We start from the raw sequence: 23463 nt of genomic DNA on the forward strand, positions 1-23463 counted from the left end.
GTTTGAAGATTTTGTGCAACATAACAAAATAAAATATTTTTTAATGTTTAAACATTTATTTTGAATTTTTACTTGGGAGAAATATTTAGGATTCAAATTGAATTGAAGTTACGTAAACATTTGAATTTGGTGCATTTATTTCAGGTGTTGCTTGCACTGTAAAACACATTGTATACATACGTGTTAGGCGACAAATCAAACCTGAAATTTCATAATATAGTTTATGTCTAATTCAGGTTTATTTAGTATATTATATCTAATAATCAGGAATAATTTACTTGTAAATGTCAAGATCTTTTCACCTGCATGTGATAAGGCATGAAACAAATGTTTCAAACCCATTAAAAAGATTCCTATAGTTTTCTATATTTTCTTGTACCGAACCATTTAGGAGAAAGAGAAGTGAAGCCCGGGGTGGGTATGATGACTATCCCCCATCCCTTGCAATCAGCCTACCTCTTTCACAGACGAGTACAACCTGTTCCAAAATCCAACATCGACGTGAAAATCGCCCACAACAGCGGGCGACAATACTACTTTTTGTTTAGACTGTACCATGTGCTGTTGTATGGCCTGAAGATGGAAGATAGCTATGCGCGTGATCAACTTTGAACTTTATGGTTTGGTCTACTCGAACATGGACTATTATGTAATGGATATTTACATTAAAAGCTATGTAATGGCATCATTACAGCGGTACAGTATAAATGTTCCGTAATGGTAGGACACCGCGTTCAAGTAAACTGACAGAAGCGCATAGGTTTTACATAGTGTTAAGTTTTATATTTTATTCACCTCAGCCTTCAGATTGTAAAGGTAAGTTAACTACCATCGTTTGTTTTGATATTAAACTTATCCGTCACGGTTTAAGCACTGGACCTTTAATTACAAGATTTTTTACTTTCACTGATATAATACAACTAATAAAGTGTAATATTATCCTATCCTAGATTGTGTTATACTCATTATTGGGCTACTAATAAATATAATGATTAAATACGTTCGTTTTGTTTTGTAAATATATATTTTTAGTCCCTTTTAGAAAACGTAGTAGTGTTTATAATATATTATATTTGTTTGTCAATAAAATAAAATATATTTATAAAAAAAAATTATAAATTACACGTTTAAAAGGTATTATCAAATGATTACTGGATTTATTCTTAAAGAAATTCATTTCTTTCAGTTTAAGAAACTGTATGCAGTCGGACTATAATATTGAAGGTTTTTTTCAAAAATGTTTTGCTATTACTTTTAGATTGTTGAAAAAGATGCCCCAATCATATACACATTAAGCATGAACGGCTTTGTCGTTTTTACTGTTAAATACAAAACCACTGTTATCGTTGCACGGAAAGTACTTCCAGAAACACTTCGTGACTAATGACTACAAAACACGTTCTGTGAATGTCACAGTTTAGTGCGAGTAAGTGTCGTGTACTTTAGTTAAATAGTCGTGGTTTACTGTCCAAACACTATTTATCTGCTACTCTATTTGCACTTACACAAAGCACTTATTGGTCAAAGGCATTATTGGCAACACACAATGAGTTCACAAATCACAATCTGAAATCAATTAAAGTAAATAAATTTGCTACATTAACAACATTTCCAATTTTTTTGACAGTTTTCTCTAAAAAAACTCTGTAGTATATAAAAATGCCGTCACAGGAAGAAAAGAAGAAAACATCAAAATAAATAAAATTAACAATACGATTGTTGAACAATACATGATTAAAGTTTAATAAATATTTATGTCATATTTAATGAACATAATTACTACTTAAATATACTAAGTATTTGCATTTTTTATGAAAAAATATTAATAATAAGTTAATGAAAAACGTTACATATGGGAATGCAAAAAGCAGTATAGTCTGACATGCCAAATAATTTCGTCCACTCCGTTAAAGTTAGTTACTTCACTCAGTTTTGAGAGAAGCCCACATCAATCTTGTTTTAACGACCTGAAAACTCTTACTAAACCATATTCATTCCGTCATTTATAGGTTGAACATCAAGGCGTAAAGGAGTTATTACAGGATATTTGGATCACCCCATTGGCTGCTCCTTATTCAATTTCCCATATAAGCTCCTACTCAAAACGATTGTGAGTGTCCCTACTGCCTTCCCAGAAATTCCACAACGAAGAGTCAACTTGAGATTTTCTATTGGAAAATAGGGCTGAAGATTCAGTATGCACCCAGAAAGATGAAAGGTCAGTTAATTAAATGAAGAATGAAATAAAGAAGTGCTATGTACGATTAGTTATAAAACTCGTATGAAGATATCGGATATTGACGTGCAAATAGCTAACAATATGTCCTCTCTTCTTTATTTTTAAGTTCCTTCTTGGCTCTACCATTTCTAAGAAGTCTAGCAGAATCCATCTCTACTGATATGGTGTTTCCTTTTTATCAAAGGAAATACTGTGGTTATGATATCAATTTTTTGGTTTGTTACAATCATTACACAACATTATATTATGGAGAGACATAAATCAATGTTTTCATAAAACAAGTCACTTGCTTTATTGTAAAAGACTTAATCGTGCCGCGTAACAGACTTCGCAAAAATTGTATGCAAAAAAGTCTACAGCTTTTACATCTGGCTACAAATATTACTATGGCACATGTAAACATGTGTGTTTTAACATGTTAAATTGTCATATGATTGAAATAATTTTTATACTATTCTATTTACTTTACAAATTAAAACCGATATTGCCTTTAGATAATTTTAGATTCACACAAAATTCCAAGTCCAAAGGTCAACTTGTGTTCAAAATATTCATCGTACGGACAGACAGACACAAAAAGATTTGTTCATTCCCTTGAGTCATAGGATTCGATATAACGCTCAGTCATCAAACCGTAACGTGGTAGGGGTAACGAATTTAATTACTCTAAAAATATTATCTGCATAAAGAACTAGAACAAGGGAGGTTCATAACCGGAAGTCGCAACTATGCAATATGCAGAATGTAAAATAAGTATTAGGTGCAGAGGCATGCCCACGGGCCACACAGTAATCTTTTGTATTTGCAATAGCGTTGTCTGTTATATTTTGTCCTTGTGTTGGTTGGAGTGTTCAATTCCACAAAAAGAGGTCCATTAATGCATTAAAATGTGTTCGTGATTTTAGTTTTAATTTCTTTTTATTAAATACGTTCTTTGTTGTCAGGAATGTGTCAAACCTGATGTATGACGATTATAGTTATTATAATTTCATCCCAACTTTCTATTGAGATATTCCATGGTAACCACGATTTTATAGATCATATTACTACCAATTTCACGGTATCTAGAACATAGTCACCCTAAATATGAATTTTAATTTGTTAATTAAGAACTGTAATTAACCAATAGTAAAGTTCCCCCGTTTAGTGAAAACTGATTATAGATAGGCCTACCTAAAAATCTACTTTTATCATGTTTTTATTTGTTAAAAGGATCAGTTTGTGTACATGAAAGGAACACAAAAAGTAAACTAAAAGTTATGAACTAAATTTCCGATAAAACTGACGGTAACCTGAATCTTCCAAGGTTTAATAACATCCAAAATAACTTATCAGTAACTCATATAAAAACTCTCACATGATTAGTCTTCACAGTACTAATTAAGATTGATATTAAAACTATACTACAAAATTATACTGTTGCCGCTCTTTTGACGACTTGACACAAACATCTATAAATATCTTAGACCAAAAGGTATCTATGTAAAACTTCCAAGTTTATCAAGTGTAATGTCAAGAGTCATAACACACGTAAGGACATGCAGACGGACAGGAAACGACACGATTTTAAGGACCTAAAAGGCAGTTTATTGTCTAGAAACGAAAAATACAACATACTAGGATTGGGTTCAATAATAATTACCGAAAGAAGTTCAATTTTTTAATACAATTATTATTTTATCTGAGTTTTATAAAAATAGACAAATGAAATGGATTTTGGACATAAAACTAAGACAGATTTTACCTACACTTTTTCAATCCACATCTGCATTATGGGTACATTTCGGTCGTGTACCTTGTATATAAAATGAAATATTCATTGCTCTTTCAGTTATGTAGGACAAAATATTAGACAAAATATAAATTATCAGTTTTACTAACGTTGTTGGGTTGGTTGGTTTCATAAAAATCTTGTACATTTAATGTTTAAGTAAGCTTTTTCTGAAGTTTGGGTTAGTTCAGACATGTAACTACCACTACCAAGTAATATAAAATTTTTGTTGCATCTATGAAAAAAGTTTACTATGTAGGACTTAAAATTTAATTAGATTATTTTAGCTTAAGTTAAGTATACAAGGAAAATTCATTACGAATAGTGCACCTCAATATTTTACAAGTCGTCCGTTTGTTACAATTTTCCAAGGTGTATTAGAATTAAAATATGAGTATTCAGTTAGTAATTTATTTTGTTTTTTTTAATAATAAATTATTTAGTTTTACTGTGTAATTTAATTATTTAAACAGTTGGTAGTTAAGTATAAAACGTGTTTTAAAGTTATCGCATATATCTATCATTGAATGCAGTAATCTCCTCCATCCCAGTAGCAAATATCGTTTTACTCCTGGTATTTATAATCTAAATATTGATGTCAGTGTACTCTTGATCTCGTGGTTGTGTTGAGGGTTTTGAAGTCTTTACAATGAAAATAGATGTTTCAGATTGATTTTCCACACTGTCCAGTCGCTGACGATTATCACAATCGTCATCCTGTATTGCGTGTTCTCTAACTCCACTTGACGTGACCTCGGGCGGACCTCGTTCCATAGATCTGTCACGAATGTCAAGGTAGAAGCTGTACACCACCCACATGTAGTAGAGATGGACTGTAAACAGAAAAAGTTGGAAATGTAGATCACTTATTCTCTACTGACATGATTACATGTACATTTTTGAGCCTCTGAAAAATGTCAACTAAAAAAATTTTTATCTTGTTTTTTTAATTATTATTTGAAAAAACTTTGTAGTGGATATAACCCTTGTTCAAATAATGATTCACCTGTTCTTTAATCATGAAATGTAACATTAAAATGACATACATCCTATCTACAGCAGGTAGAAAAGGTTAAGAGTACAAAAGGAGAATTGACTGTTACAAAATTTATCCCTATGCAGTCGATAGGTTAATGAAGATTTTTACTGTTGTTTTGTTTTCAATTTTTTTATAACCACATAATATCAATGACAAAATATTAAAGTAATAAACTGCTCGGGATTACAATTCTTTTTGCTATTATTTAATTAAAGTTTTTAACACCTGCAATTCTACACATAGCATTTGCTTGGCTTAATATATCATCACCGATTCATATCCGTCCTTACAAAAAACACGATGCTATAACCTAAAATATATTATATTACATAAAAATTATCTATTAATTGGTGAATATAATTCTTTAGGCTCAATTTACAAAACTGATTATGTGTTTTATTCGCTCAAAGAAGAAAATAAACACTATAAACTTTATATCGATGTAATAGTATTAATTAAATTTTTGTTTTGCAGGAATCCTTTTTATGTGTAATTGTTTTATTTAAAAAATATATATTGCATAATTAGGTATACTGGTAAAGTAATAGTTTTTAATTTGCTAACAATTTTATAAAAATGTACTGGAAAATAGGGTTTATGGTACAGCGTGCGCCCTAATATTAAAAATTACAAGTTTTTTGTAGTAGAATTCACATTGTATAATTTAATCGTATATGTATATTGATCAAGGTTGTTGATATGGATTTTATTTAGATGCAAACTAAATAAAACAAGCACACTAAATTAAATTAATGCTGAAGGAAACGACACGAAACTAAATGTCTCATTTTAATAAATCACCAAAAATACTATAAATTCAATGAGACAAAGCTATAAATTCAAGTTATTTTGCATTAGATCTTTTACTTTTATAATGTATAGTGAACTATAATTTTATTTTTCTTCATTGTATCTGTACCTAGAAATAGTCGTATCCATTTTATAAATTATGTGTTTGCCTGTAAATTTCATAAGCAAGTTAAAATGAAATACTTATCTTATTAAACATATATATTTTTATTTCGATTTCTTTGTTGTCATAAGAAATAGTCGTACGTCGTTATTCGCTATACATTTTCCCACAGTTCGTTAGTGTTTTCATAATATTTTAGGACAATTTTTGATAAGCTTGTTTTACTGGCGCTACAAGTAAAAACCACAATAATTTATTCATAATTCCAACATTTCACCTATCTAGAATAGTTAAAAATAACCTGATACCAAACAATAGTTAGATAGTTATTTTACTTCCATTAATGTGTTCATTTTACCTTTGATATAACAATACTGTAATATATTTGTAAGCTTTAAAAGTAAGACAGAATTTAAAGCAGCCCTTTTAAAATCAGATAACATTTTTAGTTTTCAAAATAGTAAAGTACTTACAAATGGATATGCAGTAGAACTTTATAGCAGCTGGCAAATCATCATCTGTCATACCATCGAAGACAAATATCATTAGGAAATTAACAATTTGCTCCAATATGAAAATTATGAACCATTTCAGCAGCCAATGTAGAAGTGGTTTCGGATCCTTCTGCACATAATAGGAAGCAAGCAAGCAAGCAATTTAATAGCTAGTAACATATTATTTTGTTTAGAGTTAATTTTTTACTAAATTGAGACATTTATGTGAAACACATTATAGTGGAGAAGCAATATTATTATTCTTAATTCAAACAGTGTTAATTACGATATAAACAGACGTGGACAATTTAAATAATAATTTTATCAAGTGTCTTAAGCTTATCTTAAAATTTTTACAAATTATAGCTTGTTAAAAGCTTCAAAATTGGAACAGAACGAATCTACCACCAATATTTTCAATATAGAAAATTTAAATTTTACATCTGTAAAAATATAATTCCATACATAAGAAAACTTATGAGTTTGTTAATCCCAACGTGAACATATTTCGTGATTGATTGTAATTTGTGTTTTTTTAATAGGCCAAATGTTAACATGGAATCGATTTTAAACAGAACTATGAACTTCTGTAATATTACTTGATTTTTTAAAACATTTTGTTACAATTAAAACATAACTTTTATAAATATTTGGTTCACGATATACACTATTCTATTTACTGATAGTAATCTTGCTTCCCCTTTAAAAGTGAGATTCTGCTATATAAGCTTTTCCTAGAATAACCACCCAAGTATAGTAAGTATAGTAGCTTAGCCAAGTATAATCGGCTCAGAGTGGTTAATTGTGAAATGGTGGAGTTGTCAATCCACCGTGTTTAAGGAAAACTCTCCCAGAATTTTCCGATACAGTAAATACGAATAATATGTATTTATATGATTGTTTCTTAGCAACAGTGCGGAGGCAATTGAATCATCCACCCTTCTCACGTATGAGTTGGACCAAATGAAAGAGTTTAGAACTGTATGTTCAAATACATTTCCTATTCTTTCTCCTTTGAATTCTTACCTTTATCTAACCCCTTTGTCGCCAATAATGCTCTTTTTCTTTGTTTTTATACTGTGATTCGACCAGTCTTGTAAACTACCAGAAATGTCCTAACTTAAATGTAAGCAAATGTTTCTGCCTCTTAGTAAACTTCAGCCGAAAGTTTCAACAGCTGTTTAGTGTCAGTTAAATTGTTGGATTAAGTGTTGTAAATGTCATAATTATTTTCCTGGATTATAAAGTATCCCTGGAAACTTTTCTGATTTTTCCTCTTAGTAAAATTCTTCGTCAGACTTAAACGATGTTAAGAATTAGAATAAAATGAAATATCCAAATTTATCTAGTTATTCTCGAGATTACCACTCACCATTACATTTAGCGATTAAATTAAATTCATATGATTTAGGAACTTTATTTTATAATATCTTGAAGAAATAAGCTAAGATTTATAACTATTAGTGATATTAGTAATTTTTACCAGGCGTTATTATATATTATCTTAACAAACTAATCTAAATTTAGCTTTATTGATTTCTAATTATCAAGAAGATTTTTTAAGGTTGGAAATGAAACTTTCAAGGTTAATATCTTAACACGAACAAATAAATGAAATAAAAAATCATTAAAAGAGAAACTTACTCTATACACTGCTACCAGGAAACTGACAGTGAATGCACATTGGATGGTTTGGAAAATTATCACCAACAGGAAAATTCCCTGTAACACTAAACAGAGTTACTAGATGGCAAACCGATTATTGAGAATTTTAGTTTCGTATACTAGCAAACAATACATTTAGGCTACGTTATAATGTGATCCGGGAAAACTGGCAAACTTTATTGTTTTTTATAAACATTGTTTTATTATGTCTTGATAAACATAATATATACAAATTTGATTTATTTGATGTTTACATAAGCTTGACTAACTTTATGGGACAGTTGATCATGCAATGTTACAATTCACAGTTATTTAAGTTGTAGGCATTTACAAACAACTGAAATATTTACAAAAGTAACATGGCCATTTTGGTGCTTCATAGTGATTTAGTATCTATGATAATTATATTAGCTCATTTTCACTAATTAGTTCTATGTCGTAATAAGATGATCAATATGGCTGACTCTGTCGAGCGTTGTGTGTCAGTTTATATACACAAGATCTCAACATTGACTAAATGTGTGAATCAATAATTCGTACATTAGGCCGCTATTAAGAGGGCTAGTTCTCCTTGACCTTATGTTTAGTGCCACATAACCAATGTTAATTTCAAAATATTCTCCTAACCCACCCAAACGAAAAACATTGACGAAACAAAAAGTAGTTTGACGCATACGTTTGTATAAAGTGAAGCAGCGAACAAAACTTGTGTTTTCAACTAGCATAATCATAAAAAAATTATGTGAAAATATCGTTTGCACATGTTATGTAAAAATGTTTCAGTGTACTTTTATATAACCACTATATTTACGGTACTATTAACTAACGAACACTATGATATAAAATTAACTTTTAACTCTTGGAAATTTAGGTTAGGACGCCTGTTTGAAATTAACTTGGGCTATATGAAACTAAGCGAAAGTTCTTAGCTGTACTGAACATTCTTAAATAGTAGTCTGAATAGATTTATGTGTGTTTTTCTTCAGGTACCTAACCACGTCATTAGTTCTATATCAAAATGCTTATTACACTGTAATTATGGTTTTTAAAGTGTAATACATTAAGGATTAAAGTTTTATCATACATACAAAACTTACTTCTCATATAGCCGATTGCTTTATCCATATCAGGACCTAAATTTTCATCGGGTGACATTGTTACTATGTTGTGTATATAAAACTGCATTTCGATTGCCCTGTAAATCTGAAAAAAATAACAACCTCAATTAAGTAAAGTAGCTATTGTAATCATACATGACATGATGTAGAACAGTTACTCATAAAAACCATCCATAAATATTATAACAATTCGTGAAGTAAGAGGAATGTTCTACCGACCAGTGAGGTCCATCCAATCACCTTGGCACCGGTTTTGACGGAAAAGCAACAGCAACAAGTCTTCAGACGTGGAAACCTCATTTCTGGAAAAGATCACCAACGTATGAATGTGATCATAAAAATGTCCATTTAAAATATGGATAGCGTTTTTCATTATCTCAGAACACATTTAAAATGATCCCTAAATATACCAGCATTACAACTAGAATCATAAATATAAAAACACAATTGTTGATAGACTGATATCATAGCATGTTGTTTCATAAATGTATTGTCTGTACTGTATCAGTTATATTGAGATGCATTGCTATGATACACTTAATCTTTCCATACTGGGTAAACCAACCTGCCTGTTCACTTGATTATAACATGCATAACTGAATTACAACAGGCTGTAATCGGAAGTATTTATATTGTAAGAATGGGCACATATAATACTCGTATGCTGACCATTAACGAAGCTTATTACTTGAGAGGCTGAAAAAATGTATGTCCGTCTGTACACACGAGCGTCTCAAAAACGAACTAAAATACAGACTTGAAATTTTGCAAGATATGTTTTTTAAAGCAAAATCGAGTTCGATAATGGTGCATGTCACTGCCCAAATGATTTCGCTCAACGTCAGAGAACATTTACATATGTATATCACATCCTACCTTCTAAACGGTATATTACAAGAACGGAGTACCCCACACCAAGTTTCGCCTAACAGGCTTCACTAAGGTTCATAACATTTCAAACCTATAGCTCATCACATTCCGAAGATGTTCTTGGGACAAATAAAAAGATATAAATCACAAAAAGTAAATGTTACGTTCAACAGACAAAAGAACGTGGTATCAACATACCGAGTGATATGCTTCAATGACACTCAAACAAACATAGTTTGACATAAACTATCATAGAAATCACTATTGTCTGTATAGAAATAAAGATTCATGGATAGTGTTATATCTGAAGATGATCTTTACTGAGGTATCTTGCACGATAAATTCACATTTTATACAATGATTTAGGTTTCATAGCAGTGTATATTACTTATAAAGTGTATATTAATAATATTACGGTAAGGTATAAAGGATATTACAACGAAATAGTGCGCTAAAATAAGATCTAGTCAATTTTGGTTAACATCGACTTTTACTCTAATAGTTTTTTAGGTACAAATTACCAATATTTGATCATTTGCCACATGTTTAAATCTCATATGCTTATACATAATGTGTAAAAAAATTGTTTTATTCTGGTATGTTCTAGTTGCCATCATGGGTACTCGTAAGACTACTATAAATATATTTATTAATGGTCATCTAAATCCCATGGAGTGAAATGCAACGTCTTCAAAATCAGTATTGCTAATATGTAAATGCTTCATGCAGGACGTCAGGTTAGTGTGTTTACAAATATTGTGAGGAAAGACTGACAGATAGATAGGCATACAGTTAGGCAAAGACACAGAAATAAACTTTCCCAGTTCCACTAGTAATAACCTTCGCTAAAGCTCAAGCAATAAGATAATAAGAACGCCGAGTATCGTAAAAACAAGGAACATCTGTATTATGTTACAATTGCTGTAAAAGCTGTAGTTTTATAAATAGAACTTAACGAAGTACGAGCCGTAAACGACTGTTTGTTTCAAGATCTAAATATAATTAAGAAATTCAAACAATTTCCATGTTTTAGTGGTGTCAATAGATTCTTCCTTGAAATTTTCCGAAATTTTAAAAAGATCATTAAATAAACTTCCTCATTAAAGGATCACTCAAATTCAACTAGTAATGCACAATATTATTCTATACGAAGCTATAAACCACATAAACAACTGTTTTATCCAACTCATAAAAAGCAAAATAACCTTAATATTGTGTGCTCACATTTATGCTAATTTAGGTACTCCACTTGATTATAAGTTTCCAAATGAATGAAGGGCTTTAGTATAATTAACATAGACTTATATGACTTTAAATTAAACATTATTTGAAATGTTTTATTAAATAACTTACCTTATGAATTAAAAAAAAAACGCGTATTATGTGCCAAATTATTATTTAGTCTGGTAGAAACTAATCTAGACTGTTTTAAAGATTTAAACCAGTTGCTACACAAATTTCCTTATTTGATATGCATATAAATAACACACAGCACTATACCACATTACGCACTAGACACAGCATCTACACTTTGTAATGCCTACTTTGTACTTTACAATTTCTCGATTACAATGTCATGTAATCAGTACAGAAAATAACACTGTATACTGGAATCTTCAGATGAATCCCTCATACCTATTTAACTTACAACTTATTCTAATTCTATCACCTGATCGATATTTTTACAACAACAGATCCCGGCTAACACCTCGTCGTCCTGGTGTGGAATAAGCTAGGGTGTGGTCACAACGAACAAAGCGTTATTAAAAGTCACAGTTGTTGCATGACAAATAAATTTCAGTATGATATGACACTTACACAGCACTTCAACAAAATTGAGCTCATTAACATATGTTTCTGGCCGGTTCACGCTATTTACATATACATCACATCATACCCAGTTCTTACAAGTCAAGCTCAATATACAACATGTAAGCCATTGGGTATTAGTAAAATTTTTTTAACAAACTGATTTTAAATTTTTTAAAGTTTTCATACACAACTCAACTGAAAAGAGTTAATCAGGATATAAATGCATTGTATATTCAATTATGTCAATAAGCGTACAAATTTAAACATGAGTAAGCTAAACTTTGGGTCAGTGTGAGAAGCTTCATTTTCAACCCACGTCGGACAATATCCTGGCCGGAGTGACTCCTTATGAAATGGTCTTTACCATTTTTATTGCGAGTTAAGTCAAACGAAAAGTATTGCGCATACAGATGGACCCACCCAGTCCAACCCAATTTTTAACAACTGGTGGAAAGAGCCGTTACTAAACATTCTTGTATAATTCAAATATGAAAAAGTTATGTACAGTATTAGTATTCCTGTTCATATATATTTTTATACTAATTTTATATCACATCCAGAATTTATACCGTGTACGTCATTTTAGACTGTATCTAGAAGGAGAAAAGACAGTTAGATGAGACAAAAATAAATATATATTTAACAGTTTTATTTCATAGCTTTTACCGATTCTTAACTACAATCAAGGAATTTCTACAGGAAATTGGTAGACCTGTACTTGAAAAAATATTATACATTTTAGCCTAAATACTCGGTTACGACTTCATTTTTAATATCAAGTCAAATATTGCAAAATAACTCGAAGGATAACTTTTACAAATTTCTATCTTAGCTATTAAATTTCGTTAGTTCTTGCACCTTAAATTCTTGTAACATAATTTCAAACTACCCAAACTCTTACTACTTTTCAAGGGAGGAACTATTGTTCACATAAATGAGTGTCCGATTGTTCTCTCTTAATGCGAAAAAGTCCATTGTATTACATAATATATACAGTGAATTTGATAAACTATGTAATTTAAACCTTTGATAAATATATAAACTATTAACGTTATATATTTGTTTTGTTTTCTTGCCTGAACACTTGCAGAAAATATGATGTCATAAAATCTATACTGTCTGTCTGTCCACACGATATTTTGAGAATGATGAAACCTATAGACCTGAAAGTTTCCATGAAGACTATTTAATCGAAAATATTTTACTATTCCATGAAAGTATTTTAATCGACAATAAGCACCATCTTGTTTGCTGACAGTACATGTTACTCAATGGGATTTGGCGAAATATTCGTGATCTTATTTAGATTGATCTTTGGCAACCATGATAGCAGAAAATCGCAATTATTCGACAATTATATAGTGTGAACAGTTTTTTAAACTGTGTGCACATTACAGCTTTGTAACTGAGTACAGTTGTATAACATATTAACATGTGACGTAGTGACATGGGTAGTATAAAAATAAAAGTTAAATACTTGTAATCATGCATACAACTTTAATCAAGCCTATTACGTGCCACGAGGTGTGGTTTGCTCCTACTATATTTAACAGTTCACAAAATAACTGTTATTTAATTTTTCTCCGTAATAAATAATGTATAAATATTTCTACCGAAAGAGAATATAATTACCGTAATATTCCATTTTCACAAAAACCGTCTGTTATTTAATAAACCAAATAAAGTAAATGGTAATTTTACCGACAGCGGTTGCTCCAGGCTACGTAGATGGGTGAGCTTTGTTAATAAATTAAACTCAAGGGGAGGTTTTCAAATTGGCTTAATTATTCGTGATTGGCTTGAAAATTTTATTGTGATGAATGAAATAATTGTGATAAAAAATATTTAAAAATTGTATTGAGAACCTCCGGTCCCTTTCATTGTAAAATAATTAGTTATTTTAAATAAAATTGCGAGTCGTGTGATGCCGTAACGTCGTACACAAAGTGCCAGAAGCAACGTTTAAAGTGTTATAATTCACAATTGGTGTCATATTTATGTTATTTAAATTTATTTATTCGAACAGAAAATTAAGTTTTTCACGAATAATTTTATTTTGTAACAATCAGTGCTCAGTAGGCAATTGTATTGCAAACTACCTCACATCATAAACATCCTACTACCTAGCAGTTGGATATAAAACTTACCGCTTTTCATTCACATATTGAATATGGAGATAACATTTTGACATCGTGGTGAAGGTGTAGAGATTCGAGTTCAACTGTTATCTGTGAAATGAAATAAAGCACTGCAAGCCCCATTTTGTTATGATATCAATGGTATATTGCAGTAGTAGTTATAATTGGGGTTAAAAAGATCTGCCTGTACAAATACAAAACGTCCCAAATTTCAAGAAACAATGAAGGAAAGAGAAAAGCTCACACTGTATTAAGAAATGGATATGTAATGTCTAATACATACGGTTTGATATTCTACGGCCGGAAAAGGGTCCTAAATAGTAGGGTTTAGTTTACTTACCTTAAATAGAGTAAACAGGCTTCTGTACCACAGAAAAATTAGTTTAAATTATTTTTTCTACAATTAAAGACTGAAGGGTAGATTTTTTAGAAAATAAAAACTTGAGACAATTTTAAATCTTTAAAAGAAAACTGTCAAAATTCCTTTACAGTTGTACTCTAAAGAGCGGTACAAAGATCCCTTGAGGAGCTTGGATTGCTGAATTTAGCCTGTTTCTAGTTCTCAAGGCAGGCCTATTTTGTCTACTCAAATGTGAATGGGTTCATGGAAGGACGTCCAATTGAATAAAATAGAGGAAAGGAAAACTTTCGAATTGAACAAAAAAACATATCATTTAAAAGTTGTAGTCTCAAGTTTGCATCAGACTATTTGATAGGCTCCCTCGTAAAAAATCAATGATGCATATAATATTTAAAAGCTCATATAAAACATCACATAAAGTTCTTGAAAAACATTAGCAACAACGAAAATCTCTGTTCTGATAAAGACATTTCAACAAACGGTTTAAGACGTTGGACTTTGGATCTAAATTTGAGATAGCGCAGGTTCAATTCTGTCTGTGACTCTAGTATGTTTGGACAATACCATCGATCTTATCGTGTTGTATCGATTATTCCCATGAGGGCATGATGGGGGTCAACTTTATATTTAAAAGTTTTATTATTTTATTTTGAAAACATAATTGAAATGGTAACATTTTCTTAACTCACTCTTGACACTTGACGCATGCAAACGTAATTTCTAAATTGCTGCTGCAAAAATATAATATATTATTATTAATATGAAACTAATATATATCTATATTCTCATTTACATCATCAATAAGGGATTGGGAAATCTATAAAAAATTGTGTGACTTGAGCTTGAAAGAAGAACCTTGTGAATAAAAGATGTCCTCAATGACTGTCAATATTAGGTTATCAATTAACAGCTGTCAGCTCGCTGTTGCGTAGTAGTAATTGTATCCAGGGATCATTCAATTCTGATTGAACACCAAGCTGACAATCCAGCAATGTCATATCTGAATATATTGCGGCTTGTTTGTGAACGTAACTACTGCCTGGTTTAGTGACACCGAGTTGATTAAATTTGGTTTTGAGTTTTCATCGCTTTCAAGACCAATGTGTAAATTGCAGTATATGTTTGAATCATGCCAATCCCATAGATGAATACAGCCACAACTTCATTTGTTATAGAAAACCCCCGTTTTTCAAGACCTTTGTTGTTTATGCAATTATAGCTGTAAAGCATTAAAAAACAACAAATTTTGGTTGTGTTACAAAACAATAGGTAGTAAAAATATACATTTGCACATGTGAACACTTTTCCTAATTTATATGTTCTACAACAACAACATCTCTGAGGACAGACCTATTAAAGAATTAAATTACAAGTTTGGACTTGCTATTGTACGTAGAGTGTATGAGTTATGTATACATTTTTTAGCTAGCTTAGATATATTAATATTGTTTTAAATCATGAAAATTTAAAAATAAAAAATTTCATCTTCATAAAACTTTGCTGATAAATTTACTGTCAGATATTATGTAAAGCTTAACAGATGTATTTCAATAAATAAAGTATATATTTTACGATTAAACATATTAACAATAGTATTACAATCTATTGGCCAAATGTAAGTAGTGTCTCTCATAACACGAATATAACTGTCACAAAAAATAATAAAAACTGTTATTATTCAAATAAAAATAAAAAACACCTATTTATGAATCAAAAATGGAATTAAACCTAACACTTAATGCTTGGCCGATCTAAAACATACTTAAATCATAAATTTATAGTATCGGAAGATAAACATCATAGTTAAAAGATGTGGTGTTCTTCACATTTCTTGCTATTAAAAATAAACTTCTTACATCAATTGGCAACAGCGGTACATTCTTTGTTTCAAGTTTGTTTTTTAAGATGAGAAGATTGTGAAGGAAACAGGATTTTCCGGACATTTGCCATTGTTCAGTGATAAGATACAATCAGTAACACCACATTTCTCAATCTGCAATCTGATCTCTTCTTCAGTTAAATGACTAAACTAATGCATGACTTCAACCTAGGTTCAAGTGAAAAAACATTCAAGAACGTTGTGATACGTCTAAATTAGAATAACACCCATGTCGTATGTTTATTATATGAACGATAACTATAAAACATGGCGCTTAATATACACTTAACACTAATTATTAAAACTGAACTACAGAAAACAGTTCAAAATACGTCTGCACTCACTGGTCACCCAAATAGAACAGTGTCTTTACCAAATATATTATCTTACCTATTATTTAGATAATTCATATTTGTAGAAACAATTTGCTATAAATATAATATATTAGTATAACCCTACCATAAATTTAGCAAGTAATGTTTAACTTTATGAATTATTATTTTGAATAATCATTTATAATTTATTTTATATTAACTAAGCTAGTAAATAAAATCGGTTTAATTTCATAAAACCTTACGGTGATATTGTTACAAGTAGCATGTAAATATTTATGCTTTTTTATATTAAAGATAGGGAAATTTTCCGTTTTAAATGTGAAACATCGTTTTAGCAAAAGTTATGCAAGTAAAAAAATTAACTCAAATATCACAATGAGGCTGAAATATATATGGTTATAAAAAGGAAAGTTACCTGGATTGTAATTAATATACTGATATTGATGTAATTACCGCAAAACAAACCTCTCCCCATTAACCTCATTACCCTAAACAGTACCTTTTCCATTATGAATTATACCTATTTAACCTGTAACGGCTAAATGAGTATTGCCTCGATGGTAGAAAGGAATGGCTGATCAAATCTCAGTACAGTGTCACTTGTACCACAGTCAGAGACAGCACGGTAAGACAGACTCCCTGTAATTACCAAATCACCTTGAGCAGTTCGATGCTCATTTTAGCCCGGTCTATAGACAGGGTTGAGTCAACCAAAGCTGCTATTGAAGCTATATGCGATACATCTACAGGGGCATTTCTCAGTGACTTGTGTATTGCTTCTGTCCATAGTTCAATCCAAACCCACTAAATATTGGGTATCTGTTTCAGTTTACATCGATTCCTCATATTAGGTCTTGAAGGGAGTATGATAAGTTTATAGCTTGCTAACCGTTAATTTATTGTTTATGATGATAAATTTCCTGTATATATGGATGCAAATATAAATTTCATTACATTAAATCCGTGATAAATATATCTCTTTATTGTAAACCTTTGTTATTCCGTAAATAAATAATTTAACGTCAACGGTATTAAAACTAATCCAAACTATTTAAATTAAATTCAATGTGATTTTTTATATCGGTTATAATTTATTTAATTTTAATACTCTACTACTATCACCAATCGATCAAATTCCGGAATTATCTAATTTGGCAAATAACTGGCTTTTGGAATTCTTTCAAGTGCATCAACATTTCACCAATGGTTAAGTGCAACCTTCAACTTCGCCATCGCTTATTGAAACAGCTGGTGAATCTTCCTAGATTTGTTAAACACGTTATTATGCTATTTCAATGTGAACAGCAGATAGCTAACGTGCTTGCAAAATCATTGCTCCAGTTAATATTACCAGTTTTAACCTTAAGACAATCGGAAAATATCTAGGTGTACATGATTTTTTTCGCACATTCTCATATCCCAAATGAGGCTATCCCAACTAATTTCCATCCCCATCTAAGACTTCTAAGTAACCAACTTCTTATCCACCTAAGTTGATTATCAATCGCCATCAAATTTGAGGCGATTTGAGAGGCATTTTTAAGAACTGGCTAAAATAAGAGTAGTTATTGACTAAATGTAGTCAATCAAAAACTATGTACAACGAATTTGATACACAACTCTATATTAGAATATCTGTGCAATATTTAAAAAAATGTTGTTAAACAATTTATCGCCAGCACAATCCGTTGGTGGAAGTAATTAATATTACATGATCTAAACTTAATCTGTAGATCAATTACGGGACAGAAACAAGACAACTTTAGTCTATACTGGTCATTCTGTAGTGATTTATACTTGAAAGTAAATACAGCTTTAAGCAACCGAGTACTGCCATTGCCTACTGTGTACTTTATAACATTTGCCATTTGCACTGGTCTACATAAATTCAAAACTTATTTCATAGAAACTGTTATGGCTAACCATTGCATACCATTACAGTGATGTCAGACGACATTACCAATGCCACAGAGCAATATATTCTAATTTTGTGTACCGATAATTGCTTTTGAACTACTCTTTCTCATGCTTCATTACTATGCAAATTAAGCAACAGTGTTATAAATTATATACATTATTCCGTAATGCAGTCTATATTGCGTGTTGTTACTTTTATATTCATGGAAAGTTTTTTACAATCGTAAATATATGTTCAAAACATAAGGGGGGGGATGATTGATTGTAATGTGATCTTTATTTTATAGTGGTGGTTTTAATATTTTCATGAATGATTTAGAAATCGTTCGTACATAAAACATTCTGCATCAAATATGGATCTAATCCATGTTGTCTCACCTTAGGATTTGTAAGCTGCCTCAGAGAATCCAATTTCGGAAGATAAGAATATTTTTGAAGTAAAAAACTCGGCAGGAATGCAATCATGCTACATATGAAATGTTAACAGCCTTTATTTTCATACTAATGTTATTTTTTTACATTACTAACACTTTACTAAAAAATAAAACGTACAATAGCCTAATGGTGACAAGGATGTTGATACGTACATTATTTCTACCTTTATATTTATATTACTCTTTAGTACGAATTAAATAGACGTAGAAGAAATGTCAAAGAAAGTTTTCTCGGAAAATCGGAGTAAAAGTTGCAGTATGAAGAAAATACGGAACACTGAAATCCTATTAGTACTTTACACTTCTATAAGCATAATCCAACTGTTGCCAATAGCGCAAATAGCGGGTACGGTGGTTACCATATGACAACCTAATCAAGGAACGTCGACCGCTGCTGCTTGGGAAGGTGAAGGCTGTCCTTGCAAGCGGTACACCTCCACGGCCATTTGTATTGGTTCGGAAGTCAACTTTATGCCATTGGACCCAAGGTTAATAGAGAGGACTTTTTAGCCCTAACTTCGTTTGGTAAAATAAGACTTCCTTTGTCTTTGACTGCTGTACCTAGGGGCTGGAAATTAATGAGATATAGCAATAGAGCCATCACAACTGATTCATCCTAGACAGTAACCTTCAGTTTCACGTCTGGGTATGGGTTTTCTTTGGCTGAGAGCTCTTTCCAAACTGAACAAGAACTCCGTGCTCTGATCAACAATGTGCTGCAGTTGTGTACGATGAAAAGTGTTACTAGCATTGTTATTACTCATTGCAACAGTTATGTTTAACTACTGGACATCTCAAAAATGCACTGTTTTGTGAGCCTTCAGACAACTGTGTAAATTTAGACCTTAGGAAAACGTATTTTAATTTGGTTCTATAGATAAGCATGATTTTAACGAAAAAGTTTTGTATGTTTTCTTCTTTTACAAATGTCGTTTCTTTCAGTTCCTTACATTTATATTATTGAATATGTAGTTTGCAACTGTTTACATATTTGTAACTGTTTTTTTGATTATTAATTAAATATAATTTAATTAATAATTATTAATTAATTAATAATTTTTTAATTATTAATTAATTATTATTTTTAATTAAGTATTAATTTATTAATCAATATATTAATTAATTAATAATTAAATAATAAATTAATTATTTATTTATTAATTAATGATTATTATTAAATATAATTATTATTAGTAAATTATTTTCAACTAATTCAGGCAGTGTGCTTTATTTATAAACTGTACTTCTATATGAACTTTTATTTTCATATTTTGTTATAACTAACACTAATTACTTATAAATTAAAATAAGCCTAATGAAATATATCAAATTTGTCCTCATTTTGTGATTGTTTCTAGACTTAGGACATAAAGACAAATAAACGACGTTTAGAGTCAAAATAAAGTAATTCAAAATCTTTGGAATTTCAAAAACATTTAGTTAGGAGCTACTGAATTATTGAATTAAGATAATTAGATACTAATATAAAAGTCCAATGAAAAAAAGAGAACTATATTTTTAATAATTAATACATATAAATCGGTTATTTATTTTATCCATACAACGATTTGTAAATTAACATCTGGTTTGTAAAGAAAGTGAGCAGAATTATATGATAGTAGTAACTTTAAATGTTACAATTATATATTATATACTTATCAACACACGTACACGCAAACAAACACACACGCACACACACGCGCGCGCGCGCGCGCACACACACACACACACACACACACATCTCCACAAAAATGTAACAATATTTTGTGTTCTTTTACAGTTTTGTATATCAATTTATATTAGTGTGAAGCAATAAATTAATAATTCGTATAAACAATTCTAAATAGCATTACTATATTTTTGTAAATATAATTTTTATTTTAACTTTTTTCTCCCTCTTTTTCTCGCTACATAATTTAAGCAATTTTTAGACCACTAAGTTGGAAAAGTGAGTATTGTCAGTGGATATTCCGAATATTAAAACCTCAGACTAACAAATTTCAACTTTTCCAATAAAGTGTATTGGCAGTTGCGTCTAATCTAAACGATATCCCTGTTGTCTCATCACAGAGTTGTAGGGATGTTGGCTTATTGCTTTCAATCAAAAGGCTTTTACATGGAAAGTGACAGATATATAAATGGGATATCTCATTTCTTCTTTGATGGGCAATTACATCGCATATAGCTTGTTTTTAGTAATAAAGTAGTAATAACAGTGGGAAATAATTAGGATTATGTACTATGTAGGTTCCAGGTTCACAGTGTTCTTGATTACTTATATCGCGCTCCACTGTTGTTATTACTGTCAACGAATCTCTGCTTTCTCTGCACTTAATGCAAACGATATTTTAAATAACTGTCTCTATACAGCTTATGATCAGAATCCACGAAATACTGTTAAAAATATGTTTGAAAATTTGGATTCAACACTAGTTTATATGTTATTTCCATCCATTTACAATAAAATATTTAGTTTAAAGAAATTTGTCACAAGATAGGACGTGTTTTAGTTTTGATGAGTTTATATAACTGCACGACAGTTAAGATTAAACTGTTCCTTATAACATAAATTTAGCATTGGATTGTGTAGGAACATCATACTGTATAAATCTCTTAAAACGCAGTCCAGTCGCTTTTTGTTGTGAAATTTAATAAAGATCTAAACAATTGTACAGTAAAAATAAAACTATAATTATAAATTTTGCCAACAGTATACCAAAACCTAGTTCAGTTTTTCATTAGTATTGAATAATGTTGTATAGACTGTGAAATTTTTATATTATTTAATATTGTTTAAAATAATGGGTTATGCGCAGCGTGTGGGAATCGCCCCGCTCAGCTCAAAGAGTACCCACTAAAGCCCCCGGCAGGATCCAGGCCGGAAATCTTTTTCAGGAATACCTCAAGCTTGGCCACGTGTTTTGCGCTATATCTCCATCATAATACAGCTACGGTGGAAAGCTTTGTTTCTCATGTGAATGTTGAGCTTCAGTTGAATTCAGTTTTGAACCCGATTAAACAATGAGAGTAGTGAGGTCTGCGCTAGTGTCCGTTCTCAGAACCAGCACTAAGCGGAAGGTGATCAGGAACTAGACTCAACGTTCACATCACAATGATTACAATGTTCACATTAGAACGGAAACGGTTGTATGTGATATTAGGTGGACTAGATAACTGGAACAGTTATTTGATACTGAAGTTATCCATAGCCTCGATGTGGCATTCAACACTGTTCAATATATATATATATATATATATATATATATATATATATATATATATATATATATATATATATATGTATCATTTATATTCCTGTGGTAATAGTTTGCTGCAAAAGGATTAGCTGCAAAATGAAGATTAACCACTAAGATAAACAATCATTACAACTATGTGAGTCTCAGGGGTAGGGTGTTGTGGATCGTAATACTATCTTATTGCAATGTACGGTTTATTGGTACTGAAATCAATTTTTCCAAAGAACAGGACTACCTCACTTTAAAGAATCCTACTTGTATCTTCAACAATACCATATGAATTACCAAAGTAGAAATAAAAATTACCACCACCGGGTTGTATAGGGCCAAGTATTCCGCTAACATGTGTCACGTTTACAACTTTTTTGAAATAAATTTCTTATCAGTATTGTAAGTTTTATCATCGCCAATAATGTATTTTGTTTCCCTCTAATTCTACATATATATTTATCAATATCATCTCTGTTATTCTTGATGAAACTAAACAATCAAGAAGTATAACTACCAGTGAAAGAAAAGCTGTATTTATATTACTTTCAGATAGTGTAAAACAATAGGGAAGCCATTATTTGCTTTATGTAAATTTCATTATTCACCACGATTAACAACTCAGTATTATTGATGTGAGGCAAAATGATAAATTGAAATTAGAGAAACCCAAGATGATTTTTACCCAAGATGAGAAACCCAACAACCAGAGATTTTATTGGTACGAGGTTTACGTAATGTCATTGTCACTGTAGGTGAAAAGTGGTGACGTCACACGTGAAGCGAATATTGAAATCCCTCATTGTTAATACTCTTTCATTGTCAGCTGAACAAAGTTAAGTGACTTGACAGATACAATCAAGCGTATTTGATTTCTCATATCACTTCTGACCCAAAATCGACTGGATTGTTGGAAGTATATTCAATAAATGAATTTATTTAAGCAATTATCTTGGGTGGACAATAAAAACGTTATATAGTACATGCATTTTAGTAGTATTAATATTTATTGAGTATAGTAATTAGGGTTAATGACATTTATAACTAAATCTTAATTTAATAATGTGATCAGAATATCATAAAATGAATGAATCAACTGGAAGTAAATATATTTCTCTTTGAATTGAATTTTTATTACTGTCATCGATGTGGTCTCTACCACAATTAGTTAAAGTTTAATATAATCAGATTTTAACCGAAAAAATACTGATATCAAACTCATAGGTGATATTC

The 23463-nt window shown here is 30.6% G+C and overlaps 1 protein-coding gene and 1 long non-coding RNA gene across 2 annotated transcripts in view; one reads left to right on the forward strand and one right to left on the reverse strand.

Annotated features, from left to right (window-relative positions):
- LOC124353706 (probable chitinase 10) overlaps window positions 1-23463 on the forward strand; it is a 476771-nt gene that overhangs the window by 83233 nt on the left and 370075 nt on the right. The window lies entirely within an intron of this gene.
- LOC124353708 lies at window positions 8113-9536 on the reverse strand. The gene is made up of 3 exons (XR_006921616.1): window positions 9459-9536; window positions 9219-9324; window positions 8113-8178 (listed from the first exon to the last, which is right to left on the reverse strand). It is a non-coding gene; the product is annotated as an uncharacterized LOC124353708 (long non-coding RNA).

Source organism: Homalodisca vitripennis, chromosome 2, assembly GCF_021130785.1.
Source record: "Homalodisca vitripennis isolate AUS2020 chromosome 2, UT_GWSS_2.1, whole genome shotgun sequence".
In the NCBI taxonomy this organism is placed as follows: Eukaryota; Metazoa; Arthropoda; class Insecta; order Hemiptera; family Cicadellidae; genus Homalodisca; species Homalodisca vitripennis.